Below are 21,010 nucleotides of genomic sequence, written 5' to 3'. Positions count from 1 at the left end.
GGCATCATCAAAGGCTACAGAAATGGGAAAAGTCACTTATTTAATTATAACTCTCTTCTCCTTGAACTGTTTTAACATTGCAAAATGGAAAGTGACATTTGACTAGGGAGGTGAGGAGGAATGAGGATTTATTCTTTGAAGCTTTTTTTTTTTTTTTTTTGGAAAATATATTCAAAGAATTAGGGGCAGAGGCAAACATCCAAAGGCCTTCACAATTTTGACTATTATACATCATTTAAAAAATCCAAGTTAGCCAATACCTTGTCTTTTTTCATGAAAATATATATATATATTTATATTGCTCTGTGATTAGTTCCCTATTAAGAAGTTTAGAAAAATATGTTATCAAGGTCCAGAGACAAAGCAAGACGGTGGAATAGAAGGCTCCACCAATCATCCCCCAACAAGGACACCAATTTTAAACTATCTACACAAGAAAAACACCTTCATAAGAACTAAAGATCAGATGAGCACTCACAGTACCTGGTTTTAACTTCATATCACTGAAAGAAGCACTGCAGAAGTAGGAAAAATAGTCTTGAATTGCCGTGTCTCCCCACTTCCACAGTGGTAGTGTGGTGCTGAGAGCATCTCTGGTTGCTGGCAGAAAGACAGCACAGCAATTCTGAAGCATTGAACTCAGTGCTGTCCTGTTAGAGCAGAAAGGAAAACCAGACCAACTTCAGCTGATTCCTGCCCAGGGAGGGAGCATTTAAACCAGCCCTAGGCAGAGGCGTATCACCAATCACAGCAGTTGAAACTTGAGTTCCAGCAAACCTTGTTATCATGGGCTGAAATGCCCTTCGGGCCTTAAAAAACTTGAAAGATAGGCCAGGCCACAAGGACTGCAACTTTTGTGCGATTCCTAGTGCTGAACTGGGCCCAGAGACAGTAGACAGGAGTCCCAGTGCTGAACTGGGCCCAGAGACAGTAGACAGGGGGACATGTGACCTACCTACTGAGACACTTGCTGGGGCAGTTAAGGGAGTGCTGCCACCACCTCACCTCTAACCCCAGGCTGCATGCACAGCTCACAGCTCTACAAGAGACCTTTTCCTACCACTTGAGGAGAGAAGGAAGAGTGGGGATGACTTTGTTTTGCCTCTTGGATACCAGCCAGCCTTAGGGCACTGGTCAGAGTTGCCAGGCCCTTTTTCCAGGCTCTAGCTCCTGGATGACAACATTTCTAGACTTATCCTGGGCCAGAAGGGAACCTGCTACCTTGAAGGGAAGGACCCAGTCCTAGAAAGATTTGTCACCTGCTAACTGAAGGGCCCTTGGGCCCTGAATAACCAGCAGCAATACCCAGAAACTATGTTAAGGGTCTTGGGTGACCCTCTGAGATTTGCTGGCTTCAGGTGAGACTGTGCATATATATTTTCAGCTATGGTGGCTATGGTGGCTATGGAGAGCTAAGGCTCTCCTTCTGCTTGAGAAAAGCACAGGTAAAAGTAAAGGGAACTTTGTCTTGCACCTTAGGTACTGGCACAGCCATAGGGGGTGATGCACCAAGCAGGCTCTTGGGGTGCCCAATTCCAAAACTTGGTTCTTAGATGGCATTTCTAGACATGCCATGGGCCAGAGGGGAGCCTATTTCCCTGAAGGGTGAGTTCCAGGCCAGGCAGCATTCATGATAGGCTGACTCAAGGGCCCTCGGACCTTAAGGGAACATTGGCAGTCTGGCAGTACTCCCCAGGGACCTATGGTGGCAGTGGCCATGGGGTGAGGTTCCTCTGCCTTTGGAAAGGGGAGGGAAGAGTGGGAAGGACTGTGCCTTGTGGTTTGAGTGCCAGCTCAGTCACAGTACAGTAGAACGCCAGGTAGACTTCTAAAGTTTTTGACTCTATGTGAGAAACAAACTCACCCGTCCAAACCCAAAGAATGGACTCAGAGACCCAGAGAACAGCAAAAATAAGACTTTCAATGATGGTCTTCCAATATCGGGTGTCTTAAAGCATTCAAAAAAATTAAAATAACATCAACCATCTTCTCTGACCACAGTGTAATAAAACTAGAAATTAATAACATGAGGAATTTTAGAAACTATGCAAACACATGGAAATTAAACAATATGCTCCTGAATGACCAGTGGGTCAATGAAAAAATCAAGAAAGAAATTTAAAAAATTATTGAAACAAATGATAATGGAAACATAACATACCAAAACCTATGGGATACAATGAAAGTAGTAGTAAGAGAGCAGTTTATAGCTATAAAAGCCTACATCAAAAAAGAGAGAAAACTTCAAATAAATAATCTAATGTTAAGAACTAGAAAAGCAAGAACCCAAACTGAACCGAAAATTAGTAGAAGAAAAGAAATACTAAAGATCAGAGCAGGAATAAGTTAATTTGAAATGAAGAAAACAATACAAAAGATCAATAAAAAAGAAAGGTCAGTTTTTTGAAAAGATAAACAAAATTGGCAAACCTTTAGCCAGACTAGCTAAGAAAAAAACAGGGATTAAAAATAAATAAAATCAGAGATGAAAGAGGAGACATTACAATTGATACTGCAGAAACCCAAAGGATCATTAGTGGATAGTAAGAGTAACTGTAGGCCAATAAATTGGAAAACCTAGAAGAAATGGATAAATTCCTAAACATATATAACATTCCAAGATTGAGCCAAGGGGAAATCTAAAACCCAAACAGATCAATAACAAGTAATAAGATTGAAGCCATAATAAAAAGTATTCCAGTAAAGAAAAGCCCAGGACCCGATGGTTTTACTAATGAATTCTACCAAACATTTCAAGAACTAATACCAGTCCTCCTCAAACTATTCCAAAAAATAGAGGAGGAAGAACTACTTCCAAACTCACTCTATGAGGACCATACTTCCCTGATACCAAAATCAGAGAAAGATACTCAAAAAAGAAAACCATAGGCCAATATCTCTGATGATTATTAATACAAAAATCCTCAACAAAATACTAGCAAAACAAATTCAACAATACGTTAAAAAGATCATTCATCATGACCAAGTGGGATTTATCCCAGGGATGTAAGGATGGTTCAATATATGTAAATCAATCAGTGTGATATATCACATCAACAGAATGAAGGACAGAAATTATTAGATCACTTCAATTGATGCTGAAAAAGCATTTGATAAAATTCAACATCCCTTCATGATAAAAACCCTAAAAAATTGGGTATAGAAGGAACATATCTCAAGTTATAAAAGCCATATATGACAGACTCACAGTTAGTATCACAGTAAACGAGGAAAAATTGGAAGCCTTTCCTCTAAGATCTGGAACACAACAAGAATGCCCACTTTCTCCACTGTTACTTGACGTAGTACTGGAAGTGCTAGCCAGAGTAATTGGACAAGAGAAAGAAATAAAGTGCATCCAAATTGGAATAAAAGAAGTCAAATTATCCTTGTTTGCAGATAATATGATCTTATATTTGGAAAAATCTAAAGATTCCACACAAAAAAAAACCTATTAGAACACATAAACAAATTCAGTAAGTCTCAGGACACAAAATCAACATACAAAAATCAGTAGCATTTCCATATGCCAACAATAAACAATCTGAAAAAGAAATCAAGAAATTAATCCCATCTACAATAGCCACAAATAAAATTAAATACCTAGGAAAAATTAAATACCTTCTTAACCAAAGAAGTGAAAGACCTCTATAATGAAAACTATAAAACACTGATTAAAGAAATTGAAATGGACAGCAAGAAATTGGAAGATATTCCATGTTCATGAATTGGAAGAATTAATATTGTTAAAATGTCCATACTACCCAAAGCAATGTACAGATTTGATGCAATCTCTATTAAAATACCAATGATATTCTTCACAGAAATAGATAAAACAATCCTAAAGTGTATATAGAATAACAAGAGGCCCAGAATAGCCAAGGCTATCCTAAGCAAAAAGAATAAAACTGGAAGAATCATATTACCTGACTTCAAATTATATTACAGAGCTATAGTAACCAAAACAGTATGGCACTGGCATAAAAACACACACATAGACCAATGGAACAGAATACAGAACCCAGAAACAAATACACAAACCTACAGTGAACTCATTTTCAACAAAGGTGCCAAGAACATACACTGGGGAAAAGATAGTCTCTTCAATAAATGGTGCTGGGAAAATTGGATATCCATATGCAGAAGAATGAAACTAGACCCCTATCTCTCACCATATACAAAAATAAAATCAAAATGGATTAAATACTTAAATCTAAGGCCTCAGATCATAAAACTACTACAAGAAAACTTTGGGGGAAAATCTCTAGGACATCAGTCTGAGCAGAAATGTACTGAGTAATACCCCACAAGCACAGGCAACCAAAAGAAAACTGGACAAATGGGATCACATCAAGTTAAAAAGCTTCTGCACAGCAAAGGATACAATCAAAAAGTGATGAGACAACTCATAGAATGGGAGAAAATATTTGCAAAACACCCATATGACAAGGGATTAATAACCAGAATATGCAAAGACCTCAAACAATTCTATAGGAAAAAAACCTAATCATCTGATCAAAAAAATGGGCAAAAGATCTGAACAGATCTTTCTCAAAAGAAAACATACACAAATAGCAAACAGGCATATGAGAAGGTCCTCCACATCACTAATCATCAGAGAAGTGCAAATCAAAACTACAAGATATCATCTCACTCCAGTTAAAATGACTTATATCCAAAAGACAGGCATCCAAGGATGTGGAGAAAAGGGAACCCTCATACACTGTTGGTGGGAATGTAAGTTAGTACAATCACTATGGAGAACAGTTTGGTGGTTCCTCAAAACACTAAAAATGGAGCTACCATATGACCCAGTAACCTCACTATATGCAAAAGAAAGGAAATCAGTATATCAAAGAGATGATATCTGCACTCTCTTGTCAATTGTGGCATTATTCACAAGAGCCAAGATTTGGAAGCACCCTAAATGTCCATCAACAGATGAATGGATAAAGAATATGTGGTTCACCCATTAGAAAATGGGCAAAGGACATGAACAGGCACTTCTCAAAAGAAGACATAAAAGCAGCCAACAAGCATATGAAAAAATGCTCAGCATCACTTATCATTAGAGAAATGTAAATGAAAACCACAATGAGATACCATCCCACACCAGTCAGAATGGCTATTATTGAAAAGTCAAAAAATAACAGATGCTGGCAAGGTTGTAGAGAAAAAGGAACACTTATACACTGCCGGTGGGAATGTAGATTAGTTCAGCCAGTGTGAAAAGCAGTTTGACAATTTCTGAAAGAACTTAAAATAGAACTACCATTTGACCCAGCAATCACATGATTGGGTATATACCCAAAGGAATATAAATTGTTCTACCATAAAGACACATGCAGACATATGTCCATCGCAGCACTATTCAAAATAACAAAGACATGGAATCAGCCTAAATGCCCATCAATGGTAGACTGGATGAAAAAAAAAAGTGTGGTACGTATACACTGTGGAATACTATGCATCCATAAGGAAGAATAAAATTGTGTCCTTTGCAGCAACAAAGATGTAGTTGGAGGCTATTATCCTAAGCGAATTAATGCGAGAAAAGAAAACCGAATACCACATGTTCTCACTTATAAGTGGGAGCAAAACACTGAGTACACACAGACACAAAGAAGAGAACAATAGACACCAGGGCCTACTCGAGGGTGGAGGGTGAGAGGAGGATGAGGATCAAAAAACTAACCACTGGGTACTGTGCTTATTACCTGAGTCATGAAAGAATCTGTACACCAAACCCATGACACACACAATTTACCTATGTAACAAACCTGCACATGTACCCACCTGAATCTAAAGTAAAAGTTAGAATGTAAAAAAAAGAAAAGAAAATTAATTTTTTTTTTTTGAGACAGAGTCTTGCTCTGTCACCCAGGCTGTAGTGCAGTGGTGTGATCTCAGCTCACTGCAACCTCTGCCTCCTGCGTTCAAGTGATTCTCCTGCCTCAGCCTCCCAAGCAGCCAGGACCACAGGCATGTGCCACCACACTTGACTAATTTTTGTATTTTTAGTAGAGACCGGGTTTCATCACGTTGGCCAGGCTGGTCTTGAACTCCTGACCTCAAGTGATCTGCCTACCTCGGCCTCCCAAAGTGCTGGGATTACAGGCATGAGCCACCACACCCAGCCAAGAAAGTTAAATTTAAAATTTTTCACTTAAGACAAAAAGAGAAAGGCAATGTGGTTCATATACACAATTGTCTACTATTCAGCCATAAAAAGGAATGAGATCTTGTCATTTGCAACAACATGTATTGAACTGGATTTCATTATGTTAAGTGAAGTAAACCAGCCACAGAAAAACAAACTTCACATGTTTTCACTCATTTGTGGACGCTAAAAATTAATGGAATTTAACTTATGGAGATATAGAGTAGAACAATGGTTACCAGAAACCACAAATGTTAGTGTGGAAGGGTGAGGAAGGGGTATGGCTAATGAATACAAAAATAAAGCTAGATAGAATGAATAAGATCTAGGATTTAATAGTATAACAGAGTGACTACAGTCAACAATAATTTAGTGTACATTTTAAAATAACTAAAAGGTGACTGGGCATGGTGGCTCATGCCTGTAATCCCAGCACTTTGGGAGGCCTAGGTGAGTGGATCACTTGAGGTCAGGAATTCAAGACCAGCCTGGCCAACATGATGAAACCCTGTCTCTACTAAAAACATAAAAATTAGCCAGGCATGGTAGCATGCGCCTGTAATCCCAGCTACTCGGGAGGTTGAGGCAGAAGAATCATTTGAACCCTGGAGGCAGAGGTTGCAGTGAGCCGAGATCGCGCCGTTGCACTCCAGCCTAGGTGACAGAGCTGGACTCTGTCTCAAAAATTAATTAATTAATTAAATAACTAAAAGAGTATAAATGGATAATTTGTAACACAAAGAAAGGATAAATGCTTGAGGGCAAGGGATACCCCATTTACCCTGATGTGATTATTACGCATTGTATAACTGTATCAAAGATATCAATCTCATGTACCCCATAAATACATACACCTGCTATTAACTCACGAAAATTAAAATTAACAAAATAGCCATTCTGACTGATGTGAGATGGTATCTCATTGTGATTTTGATTTGCATTTCTCTAACAGGATCGATTATACCCAACCTCAGCATCATACAATATACCAATATAGCAACCCAGCATATGTGCCCCCTGAACCTAAAATAAAAGTTCAAATTTTAAAAAAATTTTAAAAATAAAAAATAAGACTAAACAAAAGTCAATGTAGCAATGATTTTCACTTGATTTGAGAACTCAGACACATCATTCCAGGTTTGCTTCTATATGCATAATGACTTTGGCAGATTTTTCTTTGGCTTAAGCAGTATCCCTTCATGTGTAAAATGCATTGAAAAATGAAATATCTTTTACCTTTCATATTTAGTGGTGGTGATGCTCATTCCCCAGATCCAAGTGCCAAAGTAACAGAAGACTGGATTGACTTATTTTTCTTCATTTAAATTAGATAGTGTTTAAAGGGAGACTTTGTTCATTACATTGATGAATCTTCCTGTTGTCAAACCTGAAGTTAATACTGGGTTTTCCAGTAGATTGACCTACTTTGGGGGAGTACTGCATCAGTTAACTAACTAACAGGAACCAATTAGTTTGCTTTGTCTGAGTCACTGCTGAGATTTTATTAATGATTTGAGTGTACAGTATCTGATGTGATATGAGTTTACAATTACTGTGCTTCTCTGAGAACTATCTAGAAAATAAGGGTTTATCACATTGGTCATTTATATGGGGACCAGAGCCAATGCTACTAGGATTTAATCATCTTTTTAAGAGTGTATATTTGCCTTATATAACTAGCTTTGCCCTACTAAAATATATAAAAAAGCTTTTAAAGCTAAAGATTAAACCTAAATTTATTTGCTTACTTTAAAATCCAGCTAAGATAGATCCTACTTTATTTTTTGTCTCTGTTAGAACTGGCTCATTAAAATATTTACGACTTGAGGTTTTGGTCCTCTACCTGTTGAAACCTCAGGATCAATGTTGCTGTAACACTGGACTAGAAGTAGGAATGTCATGTTGACTGGAAAGGCAGACTTGAAACACAAACCACAGGGCTAGAGGTGACCTGGACTATTTCAAGCCTACAGCCCACTCAAGGAGCTAAGAAAACTATCCTCTCCACCCAGAAGTATAAACAACATTCATTAAAAGATGAACCATAGAATAGTGGTAAGTATACCAGAATTCCTGAACACATCATAGTCAGAAGGTCATATATCACTGATGTATTTCCTGCATTGTGGAATTGCAGGCTATGACAGTCAGAAAGAAAGGGGTGAGGGATAAAAGACCACACATTGGGTACAGTGTATACTGCTCGGGTGATGGCTGCAACAAAATATCAGAAATCACCACTCAAGAACTTATCCATGTAACCAAACACCACCTATTTCCCAAAAACCTATTGAAATAAAAAATATCATCTAATAAAACCCCTTTATTTTGGAGATGAAGAAACTGAAGTTCAGGGTGAGGAGGTGACTTGTCCAAGGTCATACAGTGAGTCAGAGTATAAGTCAACCTGAATCCAATGTCTCCAAATTTATTGCTTAAACTAGGTCATGCCTAGTTCCTATATCCTTTGGTAATATTGCGCCTGCACAATTCATTCAACAAATATTCCCTCAGCACTTTCTTTGTGCTGAACACTGTTCTAAGTGCTAGGGATACAGCGGTGAATAAGACAGATAAAGTTCTTGCCTTCCACGAGTTTTACATTCTAATATGTGGTAGAGGGGTGGGGGCAGGAGGCCATAAACATATAACTCTAGATAGGAATAAGTACTTCCCTTCTCACCTAGGGTAAAAGCCAGAGCCCTTACAATGGCTTATAAGTCCCTAGATGGTCTGGACACCACTCCCCCTCTATGATCTCTGTGCCCACCTCCTCTTAATCACTACACTCCAGCCACACTGACCTTAAACATGTCAGGCATTCTCCTTTTAGAGTCGTGGCACTTGCTAGGCTGCCTGCAGCATCCTCCCAGAGATCTGCATAGCTCACACCTCACCTCTTTCAGATCTTTGCTCAAATATTATCTAAGTGAAGCCTTCCCTGATTACCCTCTTTAAAATTGCAACCTCACTGCCACCCCAGCGCTCCTTATCTTCCATCCCTGCCTCAATTTTCTCCCTAGCTCTTATACCATCTGATAGACTGTAGATCTTTATTATTTGTTTATTGGCTATCTCCTTTCCCTAGAATGTTACCTCCATGAGGGCAGGGATTTTTGTCTGTTCACTGTATGCTCACATGCCTAGAAAATAGGCACATGGGCCAGGTGCGGTGGCTCATGAGCACTTTGAGGGGCCGAGGTGGGTGGATTGCCCGAGCTCAGAAGTTCGAGACCAGCCTGGGCAACACAAGTGAAACCCCGTCTCTACTAAAAAAAATTTTTTTTAATTAGCCAGGTGTGGCGGCATGCGCCTGTAGTCCCAGCTACTCGGGAGGCTGAGGCAGGAGAATTGCTATAACCCAGGAGACGGAGGTTGCAGTGAGCCGAGATCTCAGTACTGCACTCCAGCCTGGGTGACAGAGTGAAACTCAAAGAAAACTCAAAGAAAGAAGGGAAGGGAAGGGAAGGGGAGGAGGGAAGGGGAGGGGAGGGGAGGAGGGAAGGGAGGTGAGGGGAGGAGGGAAGGGAGGTGAGGGGAGGAGGGAAGGGGAGGGGAGGGGAGGAGGGGGGAGGGAAGGGGAGGGGAGGGGAGGAGGGAAGGGGAGGGGAGGGAAGGGGAGGGGAGGGGAGGGAAGGGGAGGGGAGGGGAGGGAAGGGAAGGGGAGGGAAGGGAAGGGAAGGGAGAAAGAGATTGAGAGAGAGAGAGAGAGAGACAGAGAGAGAGAGAGAGAGAAGCTCTCCCAACATGGCAGCCTCAGCAAAAAAGAAGAATAAGAAGGCGAAGACTATCTCCCTAACAGACTTTCTGGCTGAGGATGGGGGTACTGGTGGGGGAAGCACCTATGTTTCCAAACCAGTCAGCTGGGCTGATGAAACGGATGACCTGGAAGGAGAATTTCAACAACTTGGCACAGTAATGATGACAATGTGCATATGGCGCCTCCAATTAGACCGTTCCATCCTTCCCACTGCTCCACGGGCTGCTCGGGAACCCAATATCGACCGGAGCCGTCTTCCCAAATCGCCACCCTACCCTACACTGCTTTTCTAGGGAACCTACCCTATGATGTTAGAGAAGAGTCAATTAAGGAATTCTTTAGAGGATTAAATATCAGTGCAGTGCATTTATCACGTGAACCCAGCAATCCAGAGAGGCTGAAAGGTTTTGGTTATGCTGAATTTGAGGAACTGGATTCCCTGCTCAGTGCCCTGAGTCTCAATGAAGAGTCTCTAGGTAACAGAAGAATTCAAGTGGACGTTGCTGATCAAGTACAGGATAAAGACTGGGATGATCGTTCTTTCGGCCGTAATAGAAATCGGGATTCTGACAAAACTGATACAGACTGGAGGGCTCGTCCTGCTACAGACAGCTTTAATGACTACCCACCTAGAAGAGGTGATGATAGCTTTGGAGACAAGTATCGAGATCGTTATGATTCAGACCGGTATCATGATGGATATCGGGATGGGTATTGGGATGGCCCATGCCGGGATATGGCTCCATATGGTGGCTGGGATCGCTATGATGACTGAGGCAGCAGAGGCAGCAGAGACTATTCCTGGATAGGCAGTGGCAGAAGAGCATTTGGCAGTGGGTATCGCAGGGATGATGACTATAGAAGAGGTGGGGACCGCTATGAAGACCGATATGACAGACGGGATGATCGGTCGTGGAGCTCCAGAGATGATTACTCTCGGGATGATTATAGGCGTGATGATAGCGGTCCCCCCGCCAAAGACCCAAACTGAATCTAAAGCCTCAGAGTACTCCTAAGGAAGATGATTCCTCTGCTAGTACCTCCCAGTCCAGTCGAGCTGCTTCTATCTTTGGACGGGCAAAGCCTGTTGACACAGCTGCTAGAGAAAGAGAAGTAGAAGAACGGCTACAGAAGGAACAAGAGAAGTTGCAGCGTCAACTGGATGAGCCAAAACTAGAACGATGGCCTCGGGAGGGACACCCAAGCTGGCGAAGTGAAGAAACTCAGGAACGGGAACAGTCGAGGACAGGAAGTGAGTCATCGCAGACTGGGACCTCCACCACATCTGGCAGAAATGCACGGAGAGAGAGTGAGAAGTCTCTAGAAAATGAAACACTCAATAAGGAGGAAGATTGTCACTCTCCAACTTCTAAACCTCCCAAACCTGATCAGCCCCTAAAGGTAATGCCAGTCCCTCCACCAAAGGAGAATGCTTGGGTGAAGCGAAGTTCTAACCCTCCTGCTCCATCTCAGAGCTCAGACACAGAGCAGCAATCCCCTACAAGTGGTGGGGGAAAAGTAGCTCCAGCTCAACCATCTGAGGAAGGACCAGCAAGGAAAGATGAAAATAAAGTAGATGGGATGAATGTCCCAAAAGGCCAAACTGGGAACTCTAACCGTGGTCCAGGAGATGGAGGGAACAAAGACCACTGGAAGGAGTCAGATAGGAAAGATGGCAAAAAGGATCAAGACTGCAGATCTGCACCTGAGCCAAAGAAACCTGAGGAAAAATTCAGCTTCCAAGTTCAGTTCTGCAAGCAAGTATGCTGCTCTCGCTGTTGATGGTGAAGATGAAAACGAGGGAGAAGATTATGCCAAATAGACCTCTACATCCTGTGCTTTCTCCTAGTTTCTCTCCACCCTGGAACATTCGAGAGCAAATCAAAACCTCTATCCAGACAAGACAAAATAAAACTCACCATCTCCTGAAGGCCTTTCTTACCTTTTTTAAAAAACAAAAAATGAAATTCTTTTGCATGCTGCTGCAGCCTTTAAAGTACTGAAGTAACTGGGGAATCACCAATACAGCCAGAGAGAAAAGGACTACAGTTTTTTAGAGGAAATGTTGTGCTGCATTATGTCACCACGCAGTTGCCAGTGTGATTAGTGCCTAGGGGCCTCCATTTAGTAGAAATGGTAATGACAGTGATATAGAGTCTGGAACCTGGTTGGGCAGTAGGGGAGGGAGGTAGAAGGAAAAGTGTGAGACTTCTACCTTTTAGTTTTTATCCTATTGTGGCAAATATGAATTCTCAAACATTATCTGAATAAATCTTCCACTCTTGGAAAGGTAGATTTAGCCTCAAGTTGTTTTAGTCTCCAGGAGGTTGCCAGCCCCTCATCTTATTTAATTCTGAGTTTTGGGGGCCAGCCTAGGGGGAATTCTTTTTTTTTTTTTAACCCCCCGTGGGGTAGTTGGGAGTGAGACTATATAGGCCATAAAGAATAGGACTGCATTGGACCAAAACAAATGGGAAAATCGTGGTTTGAAAAGAAGCTTTTGGGAAGTGATGAGTCATTTTGCATCAGGTAATAGGGGAAAATTGTGTGACCTCCAGCAAACACATGAATGGTTATTTCCTGGAGTTGGAAGCACTTGCGGGTCGTGGTAATTCCCAGTGTTTTCTGTGTCCTAGTTTTACCCTTTCTAAACACTGTCCTTTTTGAAAGTTTGAATACATCCACATTCTGTTGAAACCTTGAAACTAAAAATTTAGACTCTTGTCGTCATCTTAAGTTCTTTGTGCTACTCTTAACCTCCCAAAAAGCAGTCTCTAAGTCACATAGATGATATTTTGGGCATTTTCTCTATCAGCCATGGAGAGCTGTGAAAGGGAGAATCGCTGCTTTTCTCAAGCAAATCGGTTTCTTGATGTCTTTTGGTTCTCACTCTTTGCCTGCTCCTGATGCTTTGACCCCTTTTATAGATCAGAGTGCTCTAGAATAATGGATGGTCTTGGATGGTGGATAAATAGGGACAGAGACAGTTAAATTGGGAGCCTTTCTTACAACCTTGATGAGCTTTCCCCCCAAGTTTCCTTCTCCACTGAAATGCCACATCAATGCTTGTTGGATTCATGAGGTGGCCAGACCACTGTGTTGTTTTTTATCATTATTTTTTTTAAAGCTTCCCTTGAGAGAATAAATGGTAATGTAGAGAACTATTTAACAAGGTCCTGGTTTCTCTTGCAACACAGTAGCTAAACTTGCCTGCTTTTATGTGCATTTTTGTAGGGATCAGCTCGGTAGACAGTATTAGCAGAGAAATGACACCTTGACCTTGGTGTGCAAACCTGTCTCCCAACAGTCCTAGATTAGCCCCTGTTCAGCCATGCAGGGGTGTTGGTTTATGCGTGCTGCAGCAGTGGGCATAATGAATATAATTTACCCAGTTGACAAAGGTGTGTACCAAGTGAATTTAAATAATTGATGTGGATTGGCCAGTAGCTAAGAAGTGGGCTTTTAAAGAATGTTGAAGATTGAAAGGGTTTTTTTAGATAGAAAGAAAGAAAGAAAGAAAGAAAGAATCCAATGATTGTGGATAATGAAAAGCTAGGGTTTGCCCTCTTCATATCTACTCTCCTTCCAAATAGTTATATCCAAAACTGTTTTTCCCTCTCCCCTACCTTGTCCCACCTATTAAAACAGAAACAGGGATTAATGTCCAGCTCCTGAATACACGAAAAATTTGTACAAAAATATCTTCTATGAAAATGATTTGTAATCTGTAGACTTATTACCTGGGAGATGTCTTGATGTAAAATCCCATCCTTTGGGTTGTGGGTTTTTTGTTTTCTCCAAATAAATCTGATCTTTAAAGTTCAAAAAAAAAAGAAAGAAAAAGAAAGAAGAAAGAAGAAGAAAGAAAGAAGGAAAGAAAGGAAAGGAAGAAAGGAAGAAAGGAAAGGAAAGGAAGGAAGGAAGGAAGGAAGGAAGGAAGGAAGGAAGGAAGGAAGGAAGGAAGAAAGAAAGAAAGAAAGAAAGAAAGAAAGAAAGAAAGAAAGAAAGAAAGAAAGAAAGAAAGAAAGAAAGAAAGAAAGAAAGAAAGAAAGAAAGAAAGAAAGAAAGAAAGAAGAAAGAGAAAAGAAAAGAAAAAGAAGCACATAGTAGGTGCTGGGTAAATATTTGTGGGATCAATAAATGAATATGAAAAAAAGAAGAGTAAACATGATAGAGAGGGACTAGCTGATTCATTTGTTTGGTCCAAAAAGTCCAGAGACATCTGACCCTAATAATAAGAAGGAGGGAGCCACAGGAAGCAGAGGGGACCAAGCACAGGATGCAACAAGTGCAAAGACCCTAGGATGAAAAGAAAGGTCATGCCCACAGGACAGTGAACAGCACCTGGCAAGAGAGATGGTCAGGGCCAGATCACACAGGGCCTGTTGTAGGCCATGGAAAGGAGTGTGGAGCACTTTCCTGGTCACAGTAGAAAGCCTGCAGAAGATTTTAAGCAAGGAAGTGACATAATCTATCACTTATTAATATTTTTTAAAAATCGCTCTTGGGTGGGTGCAGTGGCTCACGCCTGTAATCCCAGCACTTTGGGAGGCCGAGGTGGGCAGATCCTGAGGTAGGGAGCTCGAGACCAGCCTGACCAATATTGAGAAACCCCGTCTCTACTAAAAATACAAAAAAACAAAAATTAGCCAAGCGTGGTGATGCATGTCTGTAATCCCAGCTACTCGAGAGGCTGAGGCCAGAGAATCGCTTGAACCCAGGAGGCGGAGGTTGCAGTGGGCCGAGATTGTGCTATTGCACTCCAGCCTGGGCAACAAGAGCAAAACTCTGTCTCAGAAAAAAAAAAAAAAAAAAAAAAAAAATCACTCTTGCTCCAAGTGGGAGAATAAACTGAGTAGGGATAGGATTAAAGCAGGGATACCAGTTAGGAGACTATTACAACAAGCCAACCAGAGAGATGACAGTGGCTTGGACTAGCAGGTAGCAGTGGAGGCAGTACAAATTCAGAATATGTTTTGAAAGTGGAGTCAGCAGAATCTGATGATGGACTGAATGTTGGAGGTGAGGAAGAAAGAATAATCAAGATGATTCCTACAATTTTGACTTGAGTAACTGAGTGGCTGTCTGGTGGTGCCATTTGGTGAAACAGGAAAGACTCTGAGAGGAGCAAAGGTGGAGAAGAGAGTTGCAGACAAGAACTCTGTTTGGGCTTTGTTGAAATTGAGAGGCCCATCAGATATTTAAGTGGAGAGATCACCCAAGTCATTGGCTATTTAAGTCTACATTCAGTGGGGAGGTCAGGGCTGCTGATACAAATTCTTAGTTTCACAGAATAAACCATAAAATTTTAACTTGAATCAGTTTATCTAGGGCTCTTAAATACCTGGAATTCTTCTGTGCCCTCTTCCGCAAAACAACTTCCTAGGTATATCCCAATGGGTTGGTATGCATTTAGTCTACACACATTAAAAACTGATATTTGGAATGACGGCCCTGATAAATTCACATGGCCTCAATCATCAGAAAAAAGTCAGTTCAAATATGTGCAGTGTACAAGACTTCCTAAGGTAAGAAAGTACAGTCAGACACTTTAGGCCGGGTGTGGTGGCTCATGCCTGTAATCCCAGCACTTTGGGAGGCCAAGGTGGGCGGATCACAAGGTCAAGAGATCGAGACCATCCCGGACAATATGATGAAACCCCGTCTCTACTAAAAATACAAAAATTAGCCAGGCATGGTGGTGCATGCCTGTAATCCCAGCTACTCGGGAGGCTGAGGCAGAAGAAATCGCTTGAACCCGGGAGGTGGAGGTTGCAGTGAGCCGAGATTGCGCCACTGCACTCCGGTCTGGCAACAGAGCAAGACCCCGTTTTAAAAAAGGAAGAAGAAGAAGAGAAAAGAAAGTACATTCAGACACTTTAGAAAAGCCAGCAACAAATAATAAAATTTAGAGGATATTCTGGTTAACCAATTTCATCAAACAATTCAACTAATGAGATCTTCATATTCCAGGTAACTGAGGTTTTCTGGTTTTTTTTCCTAGAACTCTTGACCCAAAGAGTAATCTAGAAGGAGTCCTCTCTTCCTTGCCCTTTATAAATTTACAAAACGTATATCAAATACATACACATGATTTCATCTGGTCCTCTTGAGAAAATGGTCACATATCCATTTTACAGCTGAAGAAACAGTGTCCAAGAAGTTAATAACTCTCAAGTGTTCACCCAGCTCTTAGTAGTGAAGTGAAATGAAGTCCAGGGCTATTTTTACTACTAGCTGTGGATCTTTTTGAAATGTCTCTCACTATCATTTCTATCTCCTCAGTCTGAATTTCAGTCACTGGCATATTGACATTTTTTGGGACTCAGGGTGGTGCCTCAGCGCTCTCCACATTTCACAGGAAGTCACTATTCCCCATGACTGGCACCTTCCCCTCTGTCATTCCTTTACCTGGAAGACTCGTTCTTTAAAAAAAAAAAAAAAAAAAAAAAAAAAAAAAAAAAAAAAAAACTGTCTACAACCAGAGCATTGCATGGGTTGTTAGAAACCATCCACAGCCTAATCTCCCATTTTACAAATGAGCAAAGAGGCCCACAGCATATGAAATGAATGGTTGTGCAAGAATGGGCAACTGGTTGCAAAGTCTGCCTCTCTTGGCACTCTGGCTGGTGCTCCTTCCACCATGTCACACTTGTAGTGTGATGGGTCCCCCCACCAGGTTACTTAAGGGTCTATATCTGCTGCTTGAAACCTGAAGGCTGGCAGTGAGCCAAGGCCATGGTGCCCAACTGAGGAGCAGGTGCCTGAGACCCCAACATCCTGTGGAGTATCTGAGAACCTACCAAGGAAAACAGTCTCGTTGCACATACACAGTAGGCAAAGAGCCAGAAAATTAGCTTCAAAGCGCTTAGAGACGGGTGATAGGGTGTATCTCTGGAGTTGTCCTGCTGCTGCCCAGGAGCGCCCTGTAGGTAAGTCCTAATAAACTCATCTGCTTGTCAGGCTGGACTTGTCTGAGTCATTCTTTGGTCTCTCAGCTCCTTCCCAGTTTGGGGATCCATTACAGCCCCAAGTTTTTCTCATAACAACACACCATCTTTCCCAGGGTCTGAGGAAAGAGCCAAGATGTGTGTCCAGCATTCTAGGGATCTCACCTCTTTCAGCTTTTACTGTTCGCTTAATTTCTGATTCTTTAATAATAAAAGTTTTGAGATCATTTTTGTGCCAATAATATAGACATGTCTCAGAAGTAACTGCTTTCCAATATTGTGCTTGATCACAGAAAGTCTTACAGCTCTAGATCCAGAGAATGCAAGCTCCATGAAGATAAGTCTTTTTCGCTGGCCCCTCATTGCAATGCAGTGGGGTCCTGAAAGAAATGGCCTGGTTGCCAAGCTAAAATAAAGGAAATCGCTTGTGTGGTGTGCTGTGTAGGGCCTCAAGAATCTCTCCCTTGTTCACACCTTCCTGGGGCCAAATCTCTTCCACTGGGGCTGGCTCCTGGGGCCCGAAAACCTCTTCATCAAAGTCTTCACCTTTGAGTTGAGTCATTGTCTTTGTCCAAGTGCAGAGTAAGCCACGGTTGCCTCTTAACATCTTAACACAGTCCCCTCCCTGACCAATTAGCTCTGTTCCTGGAGCCTCTGGCAAAAAATCCGAAGAAAGTGTGTCGCATGGCACTCCCAGGCAGACCAGGTGAGGCCTGATGGGGGCAGAGAGGGAACAGATGCTTCAGAGAGGAAGGGGCACTGCTGGGGGAAATGAGTGCTGATTCCAACTACTTCCCAATGTCCCTGGGGACTGACCCTTTCTATGCAGCTCTCCAAAAGAGTGGCCAGTCCTAGGTGTGATCCCTAGAAACCCCCTTCCCTAAGCCCTCTTGGGAAGTTTCCCATGAGAGCTGATGCTGAGAGGTGAAGCCGGCTGGGCTTCTGGGTCGGGTGGGGACTTGGAGAACTTTTCTGTCTAGCTAAAGGATTGTAAATGCACCAATCAGTGCTCTGTGTCTAGCTAAAGGTTTGTAAACGTGCCAATCAGCACTCTGTGTCTAGCTAATCACGTAGGGGACTTGGAGAACTTTTCTCTCTAGCTAAAGGATTGTAAATGCACCAATCAGTGCTCTGTGTCTAGCTGAAGATTTGTAAACGCACCAATCAGCACTCTGTCAAAACGGACCAATCAGCATTCTGTAAAACGGACCAATCACCACTCTGTAAAACGGACCAATCAGCTCTCTGTAAAATGGACCAATCAGGGTGTGGGTGGGGCCAAATAAGGGACTAAAAGCAGGCCACCCGAGCCAGTCGCGGTAACGTGTTTGCGTCTGTTTTAAGGGTGTGGCAGCTGTGTTCCTTTGCTTTTTGCAACAAATATTGCTGTTGTGCAGTCTTTGGGTCTAGGCTGCTTTTAAGAGCTGTTAGATTTATCACAGGGGCTGCAGCTTCTGTTCTGAAGTCAGCGAGACCACGAATCTACCAGAAGGAAAAAACTCTGGACGCGTCTCAACATCAGAAAGAACAAACTCCGGACACACCATCTTTAAGAACTGTAATACTCATTGTGAGGGTCCGTGGCTTCGTTCTTGAAGTCTGCAAGACTGAGAACCCACCAGTTGCGGACACAATGCTACAGATTCTCTTTTGTTTTGTGTCACCTTTGCTTTGTTTTTGTTTCACATTAAACCCATTGCCAGTATGTGTACATAGGTGCATTCTCACGCATGCATGTGCGTGTGCACACACAGCCTGTCAGTTTTCCAGTCATTTCTCATTTCTCAGTATTAAAATTGATTTGAAAACCTTCAAACTTCACTTACAGACCACAATTTCCAAGTAAGACTGCAAAGAGGAGAGGTGGAGTCTCCAGTCTGGAGGCCACTGAGAGGCTCTTCCATTTGCCAAGCTGATTCCCTGGTGTGCCTGGACTCTCTGGTGATTTCACTTGCTGTTCTTTTTTTTTTTTTTCATTGTAAAGCTACAGTTAGAAGTATGTTTCATTAAGATGCTCAGCAGCCTTTATGGAGTAGCATAGATGTTTCTGCTGGCATTTCACTCCGGGAAAATAGTATATTCTCTCTATTTGAATACATATGTTCTTCAGTGTCAGACACAGAAAAAGAGGCCATGGTGTTTCCATTAATGCCAAAGCACTGACCATAGTCTACCAAGCCCTACCTGAGCTGCCCACCCACTCCTCTCCCACCATTACCTCTCTGTTCAGTCACTCTACCGCAGCCACACTGGCCTCCTTACTGCTTCCCTAATGTGCCAACATGTTCCCACCTCAGGTCCTTTGCAGTTGCTCTTCTTCTGCCGCGAACTCTGTGCCCTCAGATGGCTGTGCAGCTTGCTCCCTCCTCTACTTTGGGCCTTGCTCAAAAGCCACCTTCTCAGTGAGGCCTTCCGTGACCACCCCATGTTAAAATAGGCAGACACCCACACACCCACCCACACACCCGTTATCCCACTGAACTTTTCTTCATAGCACCTAATTCACCCTTCAGTCAGTATTCGTTCATTCAACAGTTGTTTATCAGGAGCCTGCTATGTGCCAGGCACTGGAGATTCAACAGTTATCAAAGCAGACAAAAATTCCTGCCCTCATCCCTTGGTAGATGATATATATTTCCTTGAATATATATGCACTTCATGAAAGCAAGGGCTTTGTCTGTTTTGTTCGTAACTACATCCCCAACACCTAGCATAGTGACTGACGTTTAGTAGATGCTCAACAAACTTCTGTCAAATGGACTAATGCTTTATCCATCAGTCGAATTTAGTCTCTACGTTAGGAGTTCCCGAATACCCCTCCCTGTGAATCTGCTGTATAGTCATGTTTGGAAACCACTTCACAGAGCAGAGCTGCTTTTTTTTTTTTTTATTGTTTATTTATTTATATATATTTTTTGGAGACCGGAGTCTTGCTGTGTTGCCCAGGCTGGAGTGCAGTGACACGATCTTGGCTCACTGAAAGCTCCGCCTCCCGGGTTCACACCATTCTCCTGCCTCAGCCTCCTGAGTAGCTGGGACTACAGGCCCCTTTAACCACGCCTGGCTAATTTTTCGTATTGTTAGTAGAGACGGGGGTTTCACCATGTTAGCCAGGATGGTCTCAATCTCCTGACCTTGTGATCCACCCGCCTCGGCCTCCCAAAGTGCTGGGATTACACAGAGCAGAGCTTTTTAACCCCAGCTGCACATAGAAACCATCTGGCAAACTTTAAAAACAACTGATGCCTGCCCCCTCTCCCCCACCCTCGCCAGAGAGTCGGATTCAATTGGTCTGAGTTGCAGCCTAGGCGATGGGATTTTAAAAGCTCTCCAGGTGATTTGTATATACAGCCAATGTTGCGAACCCCTGATTTAACCTACTCATGTCAGGGATTTGGTAGCATCTGCTCCTCCAGCGTCTCAACCTAACTGCACATTAGAGGCACCTGGGGAATTTTAAAAATACACCAATACTTGTCCCACACTCAGGGATTCCTGTTCAACTGGAGTGAAGCCCAAGCATGCATATTTTTTAAATTTCTCCCGGTGGTTCTACTGTGCAGCCGGGGTTAAGAACAAGTGCTTTACATTGTCCCTGTCACAGTTTATCCCTTTAAGTACCCTGCTTTGCAACGTCTTAATTCATAAGCTGCCTCAAATCCTCTTGGAAGAACTAGAGTCAAACTCTTGAGATAATATTCTGCTCTCCACACAATCAATACAAAACACGCTTCTCTCACCTTGTGTGTATTTAGGCCTTACTTCATTGATTTTCCACTTCCTTTTGAACTGCCACCACCATGGAGTGGCTGCCCTGTAACCCTGCCACCCACCCCAGCCTATTTTGTCTCCTTCTGGGACCATGCTGCCTCTGTGTTCCAAGAGGTAATAAATTGATAAAGGTACAGAGGAAAGCCAGGAGCTAAGCCTGCCTCAACATCAACTTTGTGCTTCTGCGACCTCACCCGCCACTTTCTTGCTCCAGACCGCACAATTGCTGAGAATTCTTGAAAAGGAGATCGAGGCGGTAAAACAGACAGCCGTTTCCTCCTTCTCACCGCCAGACCCCTGCTAACATTTTCTTCTCTTGGAAAAGGACCCATCATGTTTTATTTTCCAAGTCCTAGGAGGGAGAGGCAG

General features: G+C 42.4%; 1 protein-coding gene and 1 pseudogene across 2 annotated transcripts in view; both read left to right on the top strand.

Annotated features, from left to right (window-relative positions):
• AIFM1 (apoptosis inducing factor mitochondria associated 1) overlaps positions 1 to 21,010 on the top strand; it is a 409,113-nt gene that overhangs the window by 85,755 nt on the left and 302,348 nt on the right. The gene's annotated exons all lie outside the window — the stretch shown is intronic.
• Positions 9,904 to 11,845, top strand: LOC126946786 (eukaryotic translation initiation factor 4B-like; annotated as a pseudogene). The gene has a single exon (XR_007722754.1). The product of XR_007722754.1 is annotated as a eukaryotic translation initiation factor 4B-like (transcript).

This window comes from Macaca thibetana, chromosome X (assembly GCF_024542745.1).
Source record: "Macaca thibetana thibetana isolate TM-01 chromosome X, ASM2454274v1, whole genome shotgun sequence".
Lineage (NCBI taxonomy): Eukaryota > Metazoa > Chordata > Mammalia > Primates > Cercopithecidae > Macaca > Macaca thibetana.
This window is presented reverse-complemented; position numbering and strand designations above follow the sequence as displayed.